This window comes from Lagopus leucura, unplaced genomic scaffold (assembly GCF_019238085.1).
Source record: "Lagopus leucura isolate 7727_CA_CO unplaced genomic scaffold, USGS_WTPT01 Super-Scaffold_739, whole genome shotgun sequence".
In the NCBI taxonomy this organism is placed as follows: Eukaryota; Metazoa; Chordata; class Aves; order Galliformes; family Phasianidae; genus Lagopus; species Lagopus leucura.
This window is the reverse complement of record NW_024962255.1, coordinates 4,644,464-4,662,765: the sequence shown is the minus strand read 5'-3', so window position 1 is coordinate 4,662,765 and position 18,302 is coordinate 4,644,464. Positions and strand designations below refer to the sequence as shown.

The window sequence follows — 18,302 nt, the reverse complement described above, 5'->3', positions numbered from 1 at the left end:
CCTGACCACTAACCAAAACCATCTGACATTTTTTCTTACTGACAGATATTAGAGGCTAACTTGCCAACAAAATTAACTAGAATATGTATGAAAATAGAAAGGCTATAGAAAAGCTGAATGACAAAGAAGTTGCAGAATCAAATTATTCTATCACCAAGAGCAGATATTTTGAGGAGATGAAGATGGAGAACAAACCACACCAATCTTTTCAAGAGGAAAACATAGAAAATAAAAAAAGCAGTAAGGAAAGTTAGGTCTTAAAATTCTTCAGATTTTCTAGGCAATTGAGGACAAAACCCTCCTTTCTCCCTACAGTAATCCTGCTTTGTGTGTATTATGTATATATGTCAATTCAATATTCACGGCTTAACTGAACCACTCTCAGTCTACAGGTACATGTAAGAGTGTTAGACTATTAGAGCAGAGACTCATCAAACAAAATGGGGATTAATATCCTTCCTTGAGATTTGACACTTCTTAAATCCTTTATTACTGACAAATGGGAGCATTTATGATTCATATGGAAAGCTATGATAAACGCCACTGCTATCATTCATTTTCTGATAGCATTAAGAAGAACACTGCATTGTTTGCATGAGGTTCAAGGTTAATGCTACATAACAGATTCTGCCTCTGCTTTTTTTTTTTTTTTTTTTTTTTTTTTTTCCTGTGTGAAGAGATAGGATACTGCTTCCTGAAAGGTAATTGCTTCATATATGCTGTTCCTATTTTATTGGAAAGTTCTGGAAATGGACTCCCAGAGCATTAAGCCTGACTCTCAGATCATGAGTCCAGCACAACGCTAAAGCTAAGCCAAACCCCTAGAAATATCAGCTAACTGCATGGGTATCACTCCTGACAAATATATATTATATATACATATATAACTGATAACAAACCAAAAAGTACATATACACACACACACTTTAATATATATACTGCCAGTACCAGCATCCAATTTTGAGATGGATCCATTCCGAGCAGGCCTGTTCTAGCAGCCATTGCACATTTTTGCTGTGATCCACTGGAGCTTGGAAACAGCCCAAGTTATATTAAGCTGGGAAAACATCACTAAATCCCAACAGCACTTCATATTCCAGAAACATATTATTGCCTTTATAAGAGCTGTATCATAATGGGACCACCACTTAAAAAACCCTGGTTTATTCTGGGGGCCTAGAGATTTGTGTGCAAACCAAATACATCTGTCAATTGTCAGTGTTAGACCCAAGCGACACATTTGCAGATGACCTACTTGTTACTTGTGCCAGAAAAGCAATGGGACTGCACTGTCATCCCAGCATTTTTCAATATGCAGAATGATGACTGTCACTTGGTGCCTGGTGTCCCATCATCTCAGAGCATTTCCAGTCACCTCTTTTTCTGCTTCTTCATGCATAGAAACACCACATCTGCAATGTAAGCCAAGATGTACCATAGCTACTTCGTGAAGCGACAGAAACATCCACCCTTTTAGTGCCGCTCCACTTAAGATTTCGTTAAAAACTCTTGCTTTGTTATTTGTTAGAGTACACCAACAAAACTGCTCCATTTTCACTTAGTTTCCATCTGATATGTTAATTTGGAGGTGTTTCTCCAATCCTCCTAAATCCTTTCCGCAAATCCTACTTCTTGTAACAGGAGCTGCTAATCCTACACTCAAGAGTTGGTCTGAAGCACTTACAAATGATTCCTGATCCAAGGGGCAACTTTCTGATTTTTCCTTCTTGGCACCTTCATCAGCTGTACTCCTCTGCCCCAGAAAATCCCACGTGCTTGATCCAAGTTCGTATTCACTCCCCTGTTTATTGCTGTACTCACAGTCAGTCATCCCCTGAAATAGTAATGAATTCTATTAGAAGGAAGTTTTTCACCCAGAGGGTGGTGAGGCACTGGAATAGGTTGCCCAAGGAGGCTGTGGATGCCCCATCCCTGGAGGCATTCAAGGCCAGGCTGGATGTGGCTCTGGGCAGCCTGGTCTGCTGGTTGGTGACCCTGCACACAGCAGGGGGTTGGAACTAGATGATCACTGTGATCCTTTTCAACCCAGGTCATTCTGTGATTCTGTGAATACAAGAAATTAAAACAGGAAACAGTCAAACCAGATATGTAAATGCCAGCTCACAGAAAAAAAAAGAACCACAGGAAAATAGAAAAAGCAGAAGAAAATACATACAGAAAGAAGAAAATACTGCACTGGATGAGCAGGGCAAGAGGAGATTACAACAGCAAACAGGTGAGAGAAGGCAGGCAGATGTGAGACAAACTGCACAGTTTAGCAGTCTAAGAACAAAGAGAAAGAGCCAAGCAGAAGTGAAGGCATATGACGCGGGACAGAAAATGCAAAACCAAATTAGACAGCGGTAATTGTTGGAGTCTGAAATACTGCCACTAGTGCCAGCCAGGAAGACCTAACAGAAAAAAAAGGAGAGATTCAGACAAAAAGAAAAAAGAATTAACTGAAAATAGTGATCATTTTTATAAATAGAACACAACATTCATGAGATAACAATCATTTAGGAGCCTGCCTTGCTACTTCTAGGTAGTTGCTTGCTAAAAAGGAATACAGTATGAAGAGGTGGGATATTTCTGGAGAACAGGCCAGGAACTGCAGGCTGCTACCCATCAAGGAGCCAACCTCCTAATACAGACCTTACAGAGCTAAGTGGAACACCACATCAGCAACTGATTTTTGGTATTCAGTGGAAAAATTGAAAAGCTTCTCTTTGTCACCAGAGCAATAAGCTATATGAGGTCTTAAAAAATTAAAAAACTCACTTAAAAAATCCCCAAGCTCTATTTCAAGGCAAAATCTCAGATAATGCTGTTCAGAACAGAAAGCGTCAGATATTACCTCAAATACTGCATGCAGTTCTGGGCAGCACAATACAGAAAGGACGTTAGGATCTTTGAAAGTGTCCAGAGGAGGTGACAGGGCTGGAAGGCACATCCTAAGGTAGGGGCTCAGGACACAATTAACGTGCATTAGCTTTTGGTTAACCCTGCAGTGGTCAGACAGTTGCACTTGCTGATCTTTGCTGGCCACTTTCCACTAAACTATTGTAATCTTCTTAAAATCTTGGTTCAAAACCATGCAAAGGTAAAGGTTTAGAACAACTCCTCCTTTTCCAGAACAAAATTCTTCCTGTAGGAGAACATATAATGCAGCTTTGTTTTTTATCAGTAGGTTTAATAACTTGGCTGCAACACATTTTGCCATAGCAAAACTCTGAACAGTGGCAAGGAAATCTATCTCAGCCTTAAAGGAACACTTAGCCTTTTCCTGACAAGGTCCTCCAAAATAACAAAAACTACTGCCTGAGGATTGATGAAATGACCACTTAATTAGGTAGGGAAATACACTGACAGTATTTGAGCTCACTGGGGAAAGGAAAAAAAACGTACCTGAAGAACTTGAGGAAACGTGAAATCTCTCTTATTTCTTAGATCCTGCATGCGTTACATCCATGGCAGTAAAAAGTATAAAGGCAAGCTTGAATTATCAATGATTTTTAGAATAGCTTTTGAGATTAAGATGTTTCAGTTGATAATGATGTTCCTAATTTAGGCTACCTTCTATTTGCACTGATTAAATAAAAAATAACTTCCAAACGAACACAATTTCATATTCAGGTTAGCTTTCACAGCATTCCATTAATACTATTTAGGTTCATGGAACATAACATTCTGTGGGGATCTGTATAGCATTATTTCATGAATCCATATTCAATATCCTATTGAATATTATGATGTCATAAAAAAATCATTACATGTTTTCAGCTTTCTGCTTTGAACAGGTCTGCTTGGAGATTCACTAAAGAATTTAAAATTGAAGTATATCTTTTGACATAACAGAAATCCCACTCGATAAACTGTGTTTTAAATTAACATAAAACAGAAAGAAACAAAAAACTCCAAAAACTTTCATGAAAAGAAAATCCATCCTTTTCGGATTTTTTGGAGAGAGACTGAAAAAAATTGCAGTTATTGCCCAACTGTTCAAAATTTGCATCATCTCCCGAAAAAAAATCTAAATACTCAGTGCCATTCTCAATTCCATTTGGTGCAATGGAAGCACAGAAGAAAAGAGATCTCATTAAATGCACCCCTTGGTTATGGCAGATGGGAGAGTGCTTAATATCATTTCATTCCTGATCTCGCTTGTTGCTGCAGAACAGATGCAATATATAATTTACCATAGATGATGGCATTTGAGATAATTCAAAAATCACTGATAAGATGAAATTATATCAAGCTAGATACAGCCATCTGCTATGATTTCAAGGATTCACCTGACAGTCACTTCTTTTGTGATTTGAGCCTCATGAAACATAGGACTTTGTACATATACTCTTTAAAGAGCGACATCTAAAACTTCGTTTCTCAGGGATACACAGCTATGTTTTGTTCTGTTCTTGAAAGAGAGATATAGCCATGTGTACAAGGCATTATGAGAGGCTGGAAGTCTATTTTTCATGGAAAAGTAGGTCTACCATGTATTTAAAACTTATACTAGAAGATTGACCAGAAGGGGTAGGGATTAAAAGAAAAGAAGACCTTCAAACACCAGTCACTGAGATGGAAAAAAGTGAAAACAAAAGAACAATTGGGAATTGTCTTCTGTCCAACAATTGTGATCTTACAAGGCAGAATTTTTCTTTACCTACACTTTTTGGGCAATATCTACTAAGTCTGCAGATTCCTGATTGTCTTTTTTTCCTCGTTGTATTATTAAACTTCAAAATAAATGTGCAAAACAGTAAAACAAACATGAAAAAGTTATGAATAGGAAACAAAGTTGCTATTGCCATCAGCTTACAATATGTACAAAGTCAGGTACAGACACCTAGAGTGACTTGCCCACCACGGCAGAGAAAAATCAATGACCAAAGAGAGAGAACTGAGCCCACCTCCCCAGTTCCAGAAGGCCTCATGCTTTTGCAAGGAGTATCACAGTCCTACAATTAGCAGGCTTTTGAATGGGGACATCTGGCATACCTCTTCCTGGCTGTGCTTTTATTGCCAATAGACAATGGTACATCGGCTACCGTACAGTGCCACATGCAATTATTCAGAGCTTCTTAATATGAATTACATGTACTAGTTTTTGTATAATTCTGTAAGTGAAATATATTTTCCTTCATGGCCACTACGAAATCCTTAGTCAATTTAACAACCTAGAGATAGTCCTAAACATGAAAGGGCCTCTGTCCAGAACATCAAACAGGCAGCAACAACCTCATGACACAAAACTCTCGTACTTGAACACAGAGATTTGATGAGAAGAAAATAAATGCTAAGTAGAGAAAGCAGAGATCTACCAGCTGAGACAGATGAGATTCAGAGGTTCAAAGACAACCCCTTTTGCCCTCTACATCCTGCTTTGTAGACAGCAGCTTTCAGTGCAGAGGATTCACTCAATTGCCATGATTGCAGCAAAACCTACTAAGTCCTTCCTGAATTTAACCAGCAGTATTTCCAAGAACACAGAAATTTGTAATACAGGTAAAAAGTATATATTATCAGTAGTGAATGACTGTGTCCAGCTTTCTGCATTACATCTCTATTAAGTAGCTGAAAAACCGAGCAGTGCTTATAAAGCCACCTTACAAATAACTTTGTTGCTGTCAAAAGTTTTAATAAAAGTTATAGGATGCTGACTATTTGCTAGTTACTATCACATGGGAAAGGTCTTCGGCTCTTAGGACTGGCAGGCAGAGTAACCAGATCCAATGGCTGGAAAATAGTTAACCACAAAAAATGTGGTAAAGAAATTAACAATTGGAATTATTCACCAAGCAGTGCAGAGGATTCCCTATGAAATGAAGGCCTTAGCTTGCAAGTACCTCTCTAAAACTCATGATTTTCCCACTAGACTTGGTGTGGCATTGGGCGAAAAAAAGCACAATTGTTAACCACAGTGCTTGCTGTGCACAGTTCAACAAAAACACTTCCATCTTATCTGCAAAAAGTGTTCACTGGTTACATGATTATGAACTGAAATTAATAAATTGATAAGGTGATTTACCCAAAGGGTATTTAGACTGTCATCTGAAATGAAGGCTGAAACACATCATCTTATCCCTCTGTCAGATTTAGGGGATGTAACATAAATGACATCAAGAGCTGCCAGCAGCAGCACTCCAGTCTATTGGTTTATTCAGGAAAAAATAAACAGTGTTTTTGAAACTGAGTTTTAATTTCATCATAGCTAATGAATATTTACACTGTCCATTTTTAATTTTTCATCAGCTCAGCACATATGAATACTGATATATTCACAGACCAAGTACCCAAAATCATAATTACATAAAAACCTCATAGCATGTATCTCCTGTCTGAAATGTTCAGTTGTTGGTGCACGAAATGAGCCCAGTAGCTGAGCCTAGTAAACCATCACATTCCAGATATTCACCAGTTTGTTTCCTTCTTTTCATTTGTAATTTGTAGGGGAAAAAAATGAATAAATATTTTTTTGATTTTTGATTAATCAGCCAATTAAGGAAAACTAAAAGGTGCCGACCACTGAATGTACTGACCAGAACATCTTTTGGCATGATTCATAGAATAAGATTATGATATGTATGTATGTGTGCATACATACATATAAATATAAATATAAATATATATATATATATATAATGTGATACTCTGTGAATTCAATCATAATTCAAGAATTGCCTTAATTGTTAATGAATTTCAGAAGAACAGAATACAACTAGGAATTCTATTTCTTGCTCATCTATTGTGCAACTGGAAATAAAGTTGACTGAAATAGCTACATAAACTCTAGCAATGACCTAGAAATTCCAGTCCTGCTGCTATGATTCCTGACACCAGCACCACTATGTAGCTGAGCTCTAAAATTCACTTCCTGCAAGATACTCTGAAGGCACTCTAACATGTACACAGCTAGTCTTCTCAAATGCCATCCCAATCTTGAGGGAGGAAAAAATAAACTCCAGTCACTCTCAGATCACATAGCTCTTTCCATCAGAGCTTGATGTGTTCCCTACGGACCTTCATGTTCTTACATAGACCTACCTTCATGCTTTTGGATGGGATTAGTTCCATCAACCTCAAAAAATATGTTTTTTTTTTTTTTAATTAATTTAATAATTATTATTATTTAATTTGGTAGAGTTTGAATTGCTTCTTACTGTGGAAAAGAAGCGAACATTCAAATACTAGCCTTGTCACTAGTATTTTTTGTCTATGAAATTAATCTGGTGAGGCAGTAAGATTTCATTGAAATATCAAGAACCTTGAAGTGTTGTTAAATTTTGCATGTAAATAATTTCAATGGCAATCTTCATGTAGATTCATCAGTCTTCTCTGCTGACAGGTAGTACTAAATAGATGTTATAGTGTCAAATGCCTCAGAAACACAACTGAGAATATACAAAACACTTCTATTACAGCTGTAGTCTCTTACTATCTCTTAATTATGTAATACTCTGAAGCAAAAGTGCACCACCAGCCTTGTTTTTGAACCACTGCGACATGGTCTGTCTGTATAGAGCCACAGTTCAACCGAATAGCTCTTCCGCTTGATAAATTTCTGCATGCACATAAGATCCTAATTTCACAGTACTTACAGAAATAAAGTATGAGTATTCAGAGTGTTCTCAACTATACAACAAAAATGTCTTCCCACCATACACAATGTCACTGTACTTGCTTCCATACTCTTACTCAGAGTATCTAGTACTAGCACTGCTCTATCACTTTAGGAAGAAGTTGATTAAAAACTTATAAATGAGCACTTGAAGCATTCATGTATTCATCTGCCTGTTTAATTATATCTCTAAGCTAGAAAGGCTGCCTGTGTAGACATACATTTTGCAGTACTGTTATATAAATGTTTCAATAGCTGCCGCAGTTCAAAGATGCATGCAATCATTTTAATCTGTACCTTCAGAGACATACAGTCAGGAACATCACCTTCACACATTTTAGAATATCCCAGACAGTAAATAAGATCTTCCACATATGGTTTGTGTATATAACCTGAATTTCAGTCTTCCCTGAGCATGAGAAGCATTTTAAAATGTCAGATCCTAATTAAAAAGTAAAATGCACCTTCCTCTGCATTCAGCCACTGGCAGATGTCGCAGAATTAAGTGGACCAAGATAGTACTTCAGTTTTAAACAATTATAACATCTTTATTTATTGCTTTTCCTAAACATCTGCCATCCAGTCTTGGGTAAATGAAAGCGTTTACGGGCAGGTCACAGCATTAAAAAACTCAACACCAAGGCTTGGGTCAAAAAAGCCTTACTTAAGCAACCCTATACTTGATAATGCATTTAGTTCAGGCCCCCTCTCTTTTAATTTTAAAATCTAGAAGATAGTTTTCAAGCAGACCAGAATGCTAAAATTCGCCTGCAGAGGATCATTTTAAAAATAAAGTACTGAATTTATTAGCCTCCTAAATACATAGAGGCAAGTTTTCACTACCATCAGCACCAGGCAACCTTAAAGGAAGTTGCTGACGTGCACCATTTAAGCTCCAGGGGAAAGACCTTCTGGAAGAAGCTGCCTATTATGTAGCACACCTACAAACCATTTCTCAAAGCCTCTGTTTTGATGGATTGCGAGCATAATAGTAAATACATCCACATATACTTTACCCACTGTACCTTCCTTTTATTGCTCGGATTACAAATTAAAGTACATGAAAACTAGCTAGCATCTTCTGAAACAAACTTTTGAAACTCATCAGTGAGAAAATTAGGTCAACTGCAGTACGATTTGACACCCTTCACTGGATTCCTATAAGAAGCCTATGTCATGTAACGTGGTATAGCATGCATTGGACATTACCTTCTCATCTTCTCAGGCTCCTTTTACAGCTGGAGCCCATCACGCTCCAACGCTGCAACAGATTTCACACTGACTTGGAGGCCTGGGTTTCAGCTTGTTTCCTAAAAATTTCATGCACTGTTTCTCCCCACTGGTTGTTGCTACTCCTCACAAAACACATTTTTTAAATTATTTCCATCCCTCAAAGAAGTTCCACATCCTACAGACATCTATACAATCCCAATCCCACTCCCCTCAGGACTACTTCACTCAAAGCAACACACAAACATGCAGCAGCCTAAGATCTCATGGCCCAGGAAGGGCCAGAACAGCTTGCATTTACCTTCTTAACTAATCTCATTGCAAGGAATAGAGCAGAGCATTTGGGACTCACTAGAATTGCCTCATGTGAAATAAACTTCCTCAGAAGAGTGATCTGTTCCCTGCCAGGTCCCAGCCTGGCAGCAGACAAGGCAGCAGGTCCGCAGGCCTGGAAGGACCAGTCTAAGTGGGGCTCAGCTGCAATACCTTAGCATAATGAGCAGCAGAGCAGCAAAGCCATAGGGCAGCATGTGCCCTGGCTAACCTTGTGGAAAACATGCAAGTGGAGAGAAAACATCGTAACCACTAAAATCAGCACTGTGACTCTGACCACATGCTGGAAACCAGCCTAACAGAGGATGCAACACTTGCACTTGATCGCCTCTCACAGAACTAATGGCTGGCTTCCAGCCCACTCGTTTGTACCATTGTTGCCTCTCAATTTGCTTGCTTTTCTACAGACAACTCCACAAAAACACACCAGAATTAGAACGAGACATCAGTAACCTTTCTTCCTATTGCTTTTGCTTCCTACCAGTTGATCTGCTTTCATTTCCAGTCTTCCTACACGAATCTTTCTAACATCAGGCTCTTCTAAGAGCTGTGGCTTCTGCAGCAATGCTAAGTGCCAAGCCAATACTTGGGTTTCCTCACCATCTTGAGGAATGCAGTGTCATACTTCAGTTCAGCATGAGATGGTGGGGAAATAGTTCCTATGCAAATAATAACACATTTCTTTACTGAAAAGAGCACAGGCAGTCTAAATAAATTTCCTTACATCTTGAATTCAAATCACTTGACATCTGAGAAGTTATCATACAAGATAGCCGACTTCATGTTGCATGGATAAGACTTTTTCTTCTTGCTCTCGACATCTGGCGTTCCAGCAATTTCTCTGCCTAGTAATGTATTTGAAGAATAAATCCCAATCAAAAGACCTAACTCAGAATTTCACTATAGGCTGGCTCACTCTGATTCAGACTTGTATCACTAACAGAAATTTGCTAACTATAATTGAATGCTTGTAGTCATTGAAGAGCCAACTATTACCCTGACTTGTTCCCAAGTACAAAAGATACATTTAGTGCAGAACTATGTCTCCTGCTCAGTGTGCGGGAATAATGGGATCAATAACATCACACCAGGAAGAAGAAACTTGGGAATTTATTTGGCAAGGCCTCCAGCTATTGCATTTCATGGACTATGACTAAGAACTCCAACTTGGATTGCTGTATTTGCAATACATCGCACTGGTGTCACTGCATATTCTAATTCCTTCACATCTACAGCTTAGATTCTGTGGCCCTGGAGCCTACTAAGGTAACAGCCAAGAAAATTGTCCCCCCTTCACAGTTCTCTATGCTCAAATAAATAACTCGCAGAGATATTTTCCCAACCACAGCATTTCTCAATGTGACAAAGGATCAGAACTTAACTGTAATTTTGTGTTGCTGGGCGTTCTTTGATTTCTAAGGAACAAGGACAATTAGTCCTGTAGAAACTGCTACTCCTCAGATGACAGAGAACATTTTGATTCTGTGGAGGGTATGATTGTAAGCTACAAAACAGGATTTCAACAAAGCACAGAGTGTTTGTTTAACAATCAGCAGAGAAATAAAATCAGATACCTCTCCTATCCGTTTATCAAAGCAAGTGCATTTTCATTTCACATCAGATGGAACATGAATATTGAGGTAAAAAAATAATTCTGTATCCAATTCATTTTAATGAAGCGTAACAAAATAGCACAGCAGATGCATTGTGTTCCGACAATTATTTTTTGTGGTTGTTTTTCATCACTGAATTTCCTCATCTGAAAACACAGAGAGCCTTGGAAATCACTGGCTTGCAGCAATAACTCTCAGCCACAACTGCAAGGTTTCCTTTTGGATCGTTCAATACATGCTGTAGGAGAGCGAGCGCAGGCTGTAATGACGAGTACTGGATGATGCAGTGCTGACAAGCCCCACTGAGCACGGAGGAAAAGGTCTGTGTTAAAGCCAGATTGTTTCTTGCCCTAAAAGCCAATGAGACCAACGGGCGTTCAGCTTGGACTCACAGTAAACAAGTCCTCAAAGTGACAGATAGAAAGTCAGTATTGCTTTCACAGAACTACACCCCTCAGAGGTACACAGCCATCATATGTGCAGGGTTCAGCACAAAAGCTATACATAATGCCTCCACCACTCACTGCATGCATAGGTCTGACAGCCCAGGCTGCATAGCGCTGAGGCCTCTGAGCCTGTATCACCACTTCAGAGCTTACTTTCTATTTACAAGCATTTGGTCAAACATTTCCACTTTAAAATGCATTTAATGGGCTAATTTTGTAGGGAAATAATCAAAAACCTACTCCAAAGTCTGTCATTCCCAGTGACATCAAAACGCCTTCAGTGAAAGAGTTTAAACTTAACAAAACAACACTGGCACTATCTCCAAGGAGTTCCACATTGGGAAGTTTAGGCTGCATAAATTCTCTCAGCCTTTGCTGATATCAATTCACACAGGATTGATGTACAATAATACATTTTCAGTGATGGTGAGATTCCTGATGCCTCTAGAGCCTTATAGCCAGCGGCCATGTAAAAGGGGAGGAAAGAGCTGAAAGCAGCTTTTTTTTTTTAATAGAAAAGAAACAATTATAAACAAAGTTTGTCATATGTAAACACAAAGAAGACTGCTATCTGTAGGCAAAGTGGTAGAAATGTCAAAGAGAAAGTAAATACCTCAGGATTTTTCTTTAAGAATTACTGTGTACAACAGTATCAGAACTCTTTCCTATTAACTTTAGCACTATCCCCTAGAAATTTCAAGACCTTCTCTGGAAAGAGTTCTGAAGCAAGGTATTGATTACTGAAACAAGAAGCCTCCTTACTGGATGGCAGCATTAACTGCATTCCTGGTTAGAGATCTCCCCTCCATTAACCAGTAGATAAACTGCAAGGCAACTAAGTACAGTCTCTATTTGTTCGGTCTTTCTCTAGGACAACAGTGTTTCTCTCTTCAAATGTCAGAGAGCTTTTTCACAGAATGTCTAAACATTTATGACTTCAGAATTACAAACCCAGATATATATGGAAACATCCTGCACAAAAAGAACTGCTGCAAGCAGAGTAGGACTGTGATCTAGCAGCTTGTAATTCTAATTTTTCTTACACCTTCCCCTAACAGATGAACTATTCCTTTAAAGGTCCTTCCCAAAGAGAAGTCATCACATAAAGAACAAAAAATACATGCAGTCCATAAACAAATCATAAACAAATTGACTTAAAAAGCAGCAACTGAACCATTTAATCTTGTAAACAAGCAAGTCATAAAGATAATTTTTTAATTGACTTTTTGAGCTATTCAGAATAATCTTGAAGAAAATTCCTAACCCGTTTTAATTTGTACTGCTCAGAGTGAACTAATTTCTTTTCTTTTTTTTTTTTTTTTTTTTTTTTTTTTGGATGATTTCTGTTTACCCATGGTCTCTCATCCTTTCCTCACTTCCTCTTTTACCACTCATAACAGAGAAAGACAAAGGAAACCTATCCCCAGTTTCATTACAGCTAACAACTGTGATACTAGCTTGGTTTAGAAAGTACTGAAGTACCTTCAGTCTCAGCAATGATTTATATACCATAATTTCTTCCTACCTATTTCAGAGATTGCAATTATTTTTGCCTTTGCATTCTGTCTGTAGGTATAATCTCCCCCTTGGTTTCCTGTTCTTTGCACGCTTGCCTCTGATTACCTTTTCTTCTCCTTACTCTGTCTCTTCCTTCTGCCTGGAAGTTGTTCAGGAGCACCAGAATTGTGACTGTGCAAAACAGATGGCTGAGACTTAACATACTGTTATAAAAAAGTAGGCTTATTTTTCACTAAATATTAGTCAACTCCTGCACTCCACAGCAAGTCCTTGGTGAAAATATCCACGACAGAGCAAAAATTATTTATCACCAGACATAAATACAAAGGACAAGGCATGGAAAAAAGGCAGGCCCTACAAGGTGGCTGAAGAACCTGGACTTGTATAGATTGTACAAACTGTACACACATAACCTAATGTCTGTTTTCTATTAGTTAGCTTTTTTTTTCTTTTCTTTCTTTTTAATTTTCCCTGTAAGGTCTTCCAGAAGAAAAACTGCAATTCTAGAAAGAATCAATATTCTGTTCCGTTTTAAAAAGAAAAATGTATTCCTGTTTCTCGGGGGCTTTTCTGTTGGTTCTCTGACCCAGATGTTAATCTCTTCTCAGCAAGAAGTCTTCTGCAGTAGAATAGAAATAGGTGAATGTGCTGATACTCATTCCTCATTAGGAGTGCTTTTAAATGCTAACACACAGATAGAGCTCTGCAAGAAGGGTAAATCAACACAATACAGTTTTTCCTATTGACATTTCTGCCTATAGTTTGTATACCTCTGAAAGTAACTCACGTAGCATTATTTTATGGTAGAACTGGAGACAGTAAAAGCAGGATAAAGCAATCACTGTCAAGTACCAAAAGAAACATCAAGGAAATTCCAAAACATAGAATATAAAAAAAAAATTGGAAGATAGCAAGTACAAGCACGTGTCTGTCTTTCTCACTGCCTCACCAACTGTGGGGTTATGTTGTCTGTACAAAGGGAAATCAAAACACCTCCAGAGTGTATCACTGCACATTATTACTACTAGTCAGAGAGTATGCAGTTCTACAAACTGTTAAGCATTCGTATGCTATTCTACAAAAATCCTGACTGAGGTGGAAACATTCCGCAAATTTTGAGAGCAAAAGAGGACAGGACATGCAGACAGACCAGTGCCAGAGGAGTACCCAGTTACTCGAGGCAATTTGGAAGATTTTTTGTAGCAGAATAAATATTCCGTAAAGTCGCACAAATAATCTCTTACAAGATGATTAAGCAGTAAAGATAAATGCATAAGCACAACAAAAAAATGAGCAAGAAACAACAACAACAACGTGACAAGAGTGTGACTCAAGGAAGGAAAAGATGAAGCAATAGAAGCTGACATAAAGGGTGTGCCTTAGGGCACTTATGATCAGTCTTCAATTTCTCTGCAGTTCTTTCAACATTTGCACAGCTCAGAAGGCATGTTCCTACAGGACTAATTGTGTATAAAGTAGCCTGTTATTTCTGTCCATCTGTATTATATCTAAAAACTAAAGCCCCAGTTTGAACAGAAGTCAGTTAATAGGAATTAAGTATGAGAGTTGCCTTAGGAGCACATTTCACCTGCTTTTCTGACATATTGCACATATGGACCTGTCTAGCTAATAGCAGAGATGAACATAGGTGAAAGCAGTTCCTTACTGATAATTGGAGTACAAGGGCCACTAGTTATAGAGAACTTGGTGACACCTACAAAGTCATAGGAACACAGGGTGGATCTAATGACTGCCTCCATTCAACTGTGGAATATTTAATCCACCACCCAACCACAGATGTGGAATAGGACCAAGTCTCTATATTAAGACAGGATGGGTACCACATAGAAGATGATTCTAAAACAACCTAAGTAAAACTAGAAAGCTCATTTTTCCCCTTTGTTTTTCACTCCCACTTGGGCAGAAAAAATGCTGCTTTACTTTCGAAATCAAATCACATTTCCTATGTTGATGAGAAGTTGGTATTTCTATTGCTGCTAGTAATAAATATATTAAGTTTTTGTGTCTTATAACAATCCTATTTTTTCCTCACATTTGCGATTTTTGCTAGCTGTGGCATGCCTATGTCAACTCCAGTTAAAGTATTCAGCTTTAGCGAAGAAGAAAGAAGAACTGGAAGTAGAGAATGGTATAGTAAAGCAGAACAACCGTAAAGTAAACTGGATCTTTGGCAATAACGCCAATTACTGGTGTTGCATCCTTGACAGCAGCAAAGTCTGAGCATTCTGGTTTCTCTTCTCTGTTGGACAAACTTGCAAGGAATCAGTATGGGAAATGATGGAGGATCGGCTTTAAGAGCCTGGTCCATCTGTTCGCATAGGCTGTTCTAGGATGTTGGCAGCCTCACCAGAGAAGTTTTGGGATAAACGTTACCATGTGAATTAAATACATTGTTACTTTATTTGACAACATCAAAAAAGGCACAAAAAGCTCTGAAGAATAAGCCTTTGTATGCCTGAATACAAGATGGCTTGCATTCCCTCCCTAAACTTTGGAGTGGTGGTGTTTGCATCAGTCATTTGATATTAATCAGTGGGACCTTGCTTAGACAAGGCTCTCTGTTACTTACTAACTGCACTGGAAGAAATAGTGCCAAATTGCACCTTTTAATTATTTAATTTAGTACAATCTGTACAAACATCCTCTGCTACTGATTCACGAACGGATTTTTTGCACTACTGAACTTTCCTACACTTTCACCAGTAAAGGGTGAAGAATTTGGATCTTCCTCACAGAAAATACTTTGTGGGATGGAAATAGGATAAATTAATTTTTTGTCTGCTCTAAAATTCAGAATGTCTTCTTACAAATTCCATTCCTGATGGTGTATGCAATTAATAAGCACTGCAGACATCACTGAGGCAAACTTACTCTGAGTGTTGTCAATTGTATGTATCAGTGCATCACAAACTATAAACTGGCAAAAATAACTACAACGCAGTACAAAAAACACACAATCTAGGAACCTACTCCAGGCTTTTACTGGACTGTGAAGAACATATAAGTTTAAGGTCAAATGTATCCACCATCCTGGGAGAAGCTTATAACTTGAGCTATATGCTATAATGCTTTCAGAAAGAAGGCTTTTAGAGATACAGATTTATTTGTTGTGATCAAGGCATATCAGTATATCAGCTTGTGCTTGTGCTTAAGAGAGTGACATCCCTCAGTACGTGCATGCATGCAAATGAAATACTGGTTAATGGTGAAACAGCCTTCTTCTTCTATAGGTGGACTATTTTTCTTAACATGAAGAGCCTAGCTTTATTGTTATGCACTTGTTTTGTACTTTGTCCAGTACACACTAAATATAATTATGCAGCCTTTGGCTTATTTTTAAATATAAAATAATTTAAAAATATATCACGTGTTAAGCATCTTTCAGCTGGTTGTAAGTGAAATTGCTCGCCATACAGTGCTTCCAAATAGGAAACTCAACTGGAGAAAATTACTTTTCCTCTGGAGAATTTTTAAGTCCAGTTCCTCCCATCCAGGCAGATCTAGGCTCCAGAATTCATTCTGTGTTAATCTCCTGTCTTTGTAATGTATTTTTTCTTTCACTTGCAAGTGACTGGTACCACCTTTATTTCAAAGTAACGGAAGATGTCAAGGTCACGCTTTTCCACTTTGTTGAAGCAATCTAATACCATGACTATCTAGGCCAGCTGCCAGCAGAACTGGACTTTAAATATCTTATAAGAGCATCACTGCATATCTGGTTTAATTTTGTCCCACAATTTAAAAGTCTAATGCAGGAAAGTACATGAAAGAATTTCTCATTCAATCAACTTCACCTTGTTCATATACAGAAGAGCATCACATTGCTTTAAAAAGATACAGGAAATAAAGCTAACAACAAAGGGCTTTTATGCCTTTTGAAAAAAGGAAAATGGAGCAGTAATGGATCGTGAATGGCTTGGTCGATACATTACAGAGCTGAAATAATAAGCAAGAAACAAAGCCTTCTGGGAAGGAGCCTCCCTGCTTAAGAACGTGCCCTGACCTGCAAATGGTAAGCAAGCATCTATATACTGTTTGAGTTTGAAGATGAAACCGAATGATACAGGGCAAGAAGCAAAAAAAAAAAACAAAAAAACAAACAAACAAGAAAAATCTGTTTAGATGACTTATTGCCTTAAACAATATCAGCAATAGCAATATGCCTGTTGATAAATTGACCTTGATATACCTGCTGGATACTAAAGTAATTTCAGTTCATAACAGAGCTCAGTTGAAGAGTTTTTTCAAAACTACAGCAAAAATAAGTGGATGGAGAACAAGAATACCCGCATGTAGTCCATTACCATCTTTCAGCTTGACTGCTCTCGCAGCTTATATTAATCACATTGCCTACAGCCATTATGAAATGAGCAATTAGGTTACGAAAATAAACAGTCAAGTGATGGCTTACCTCAATTAGTCTTTAGTTTTCCCTGACTCTAACACTTAAGGTCATAAATTAATTGCCTGTTGCTATTCTTTCAAGAGCTGACCTTAGCTAAAGAATTTTATGGCACTTAAATACGTATCAAAGACTGTAAGGATTTGTGTCCACATATAACTTAGAGGGAAAAAACAAACAAACAAAACATGTATATGCCTAAATTCAATTCCCACTGGAAAAATACCCATGCTATAGTCAATAGCAGATCCACCTGCTCTCTGTCAGCAAACAAACCCAAATGTTTGTCCCATAAGCAACTGAGTTCTGAAATGACAGCAACAGCAATTTCACTGCACATTTTAAATAAAAGCACGTAAAACAAAAAAGCAGTGTGTGGTATGGCCATGCTAAACATTTAGCTGAATAAGAAAGGCTTTTATATGCTTCTTAAAAAACACTGCAGTACGCATCAACCGGAAAGTTATTTTATATAGGAAGCATGGAAGTATGTAAATGCAGGCAAAATACATAGATACAAAAAAAAGATATAGAAATGACTGTGACAAATATCAGTGGTGAGGATATGAGAGGGAAAAGGTAAATTCAAACTGAAAAAGAGGTTGTTTTGTTTTGTTTTAAGATTTGAATTTGAGAAGCAGAGGGAATGAAGTGAGGCTGGGGAATTAGGACTGCAACAAATACAAATCGCAAATGATGAATGAAACATGTGTCCAGAAATCCTTACTCCAGAACAAACTGGAGATATTTTGACAATACTGTATGCAGAAGATCTCAGCATGAAGTCAGCTGAGAGCACTGCTTTCTCTCTGAAAATCACCACAAACGAGAGATTAACACAGGGATTGCCCAATCCTATGGACATCTGGAAAAGCACTTAACATTAAACAACTCTCTCAAGAAACAGACTCTTGGTTTTTGATTAAGCTCAGTAAGGGTACCTACCATAAACAGCAGATGATAGGAAAGCCGTAACTATAGATTTCCAGATCCCAATCTGCGTAAGTATGGAGGCCATTGCTGAACAGTGTTCTGCAAAAAGGCATGAGCAATGTTCTGGAAATATAAATGCCACAGGTAGGTGATATATAGTGTAAATTTGCTGGGTCAGCAGTAACTGA

At 38.0% G+C, this 18,302-nt stretch overlaps 1 long non-coding RNA gene across 1 annotated transcript in view; it reads right to left on the bottom strand.

Annotated features, from left to right (window-relative positions):
* Positions 1-1,133: 1,133 nt before the first annotated feature.
* Positions 1,134-18,302, bottom strand: part of LOC122175587 — a 43,018-nt gene continuing 25,849 nt past the window's right edge. The window contains exons 3-4 of the long non-coding RNA XR_006177444.1: positions 1,685-1,834; positions 1,134-1,412 (exon numbers count right to left, since the gene is read on the bottom strand). This is a non-coding gene — a long non-coding RNA (uncharacterized LOC122175587). The remainder of the gene's footprint in view (positions 1,413-1,684; positions 1,835-18,302) is intronic.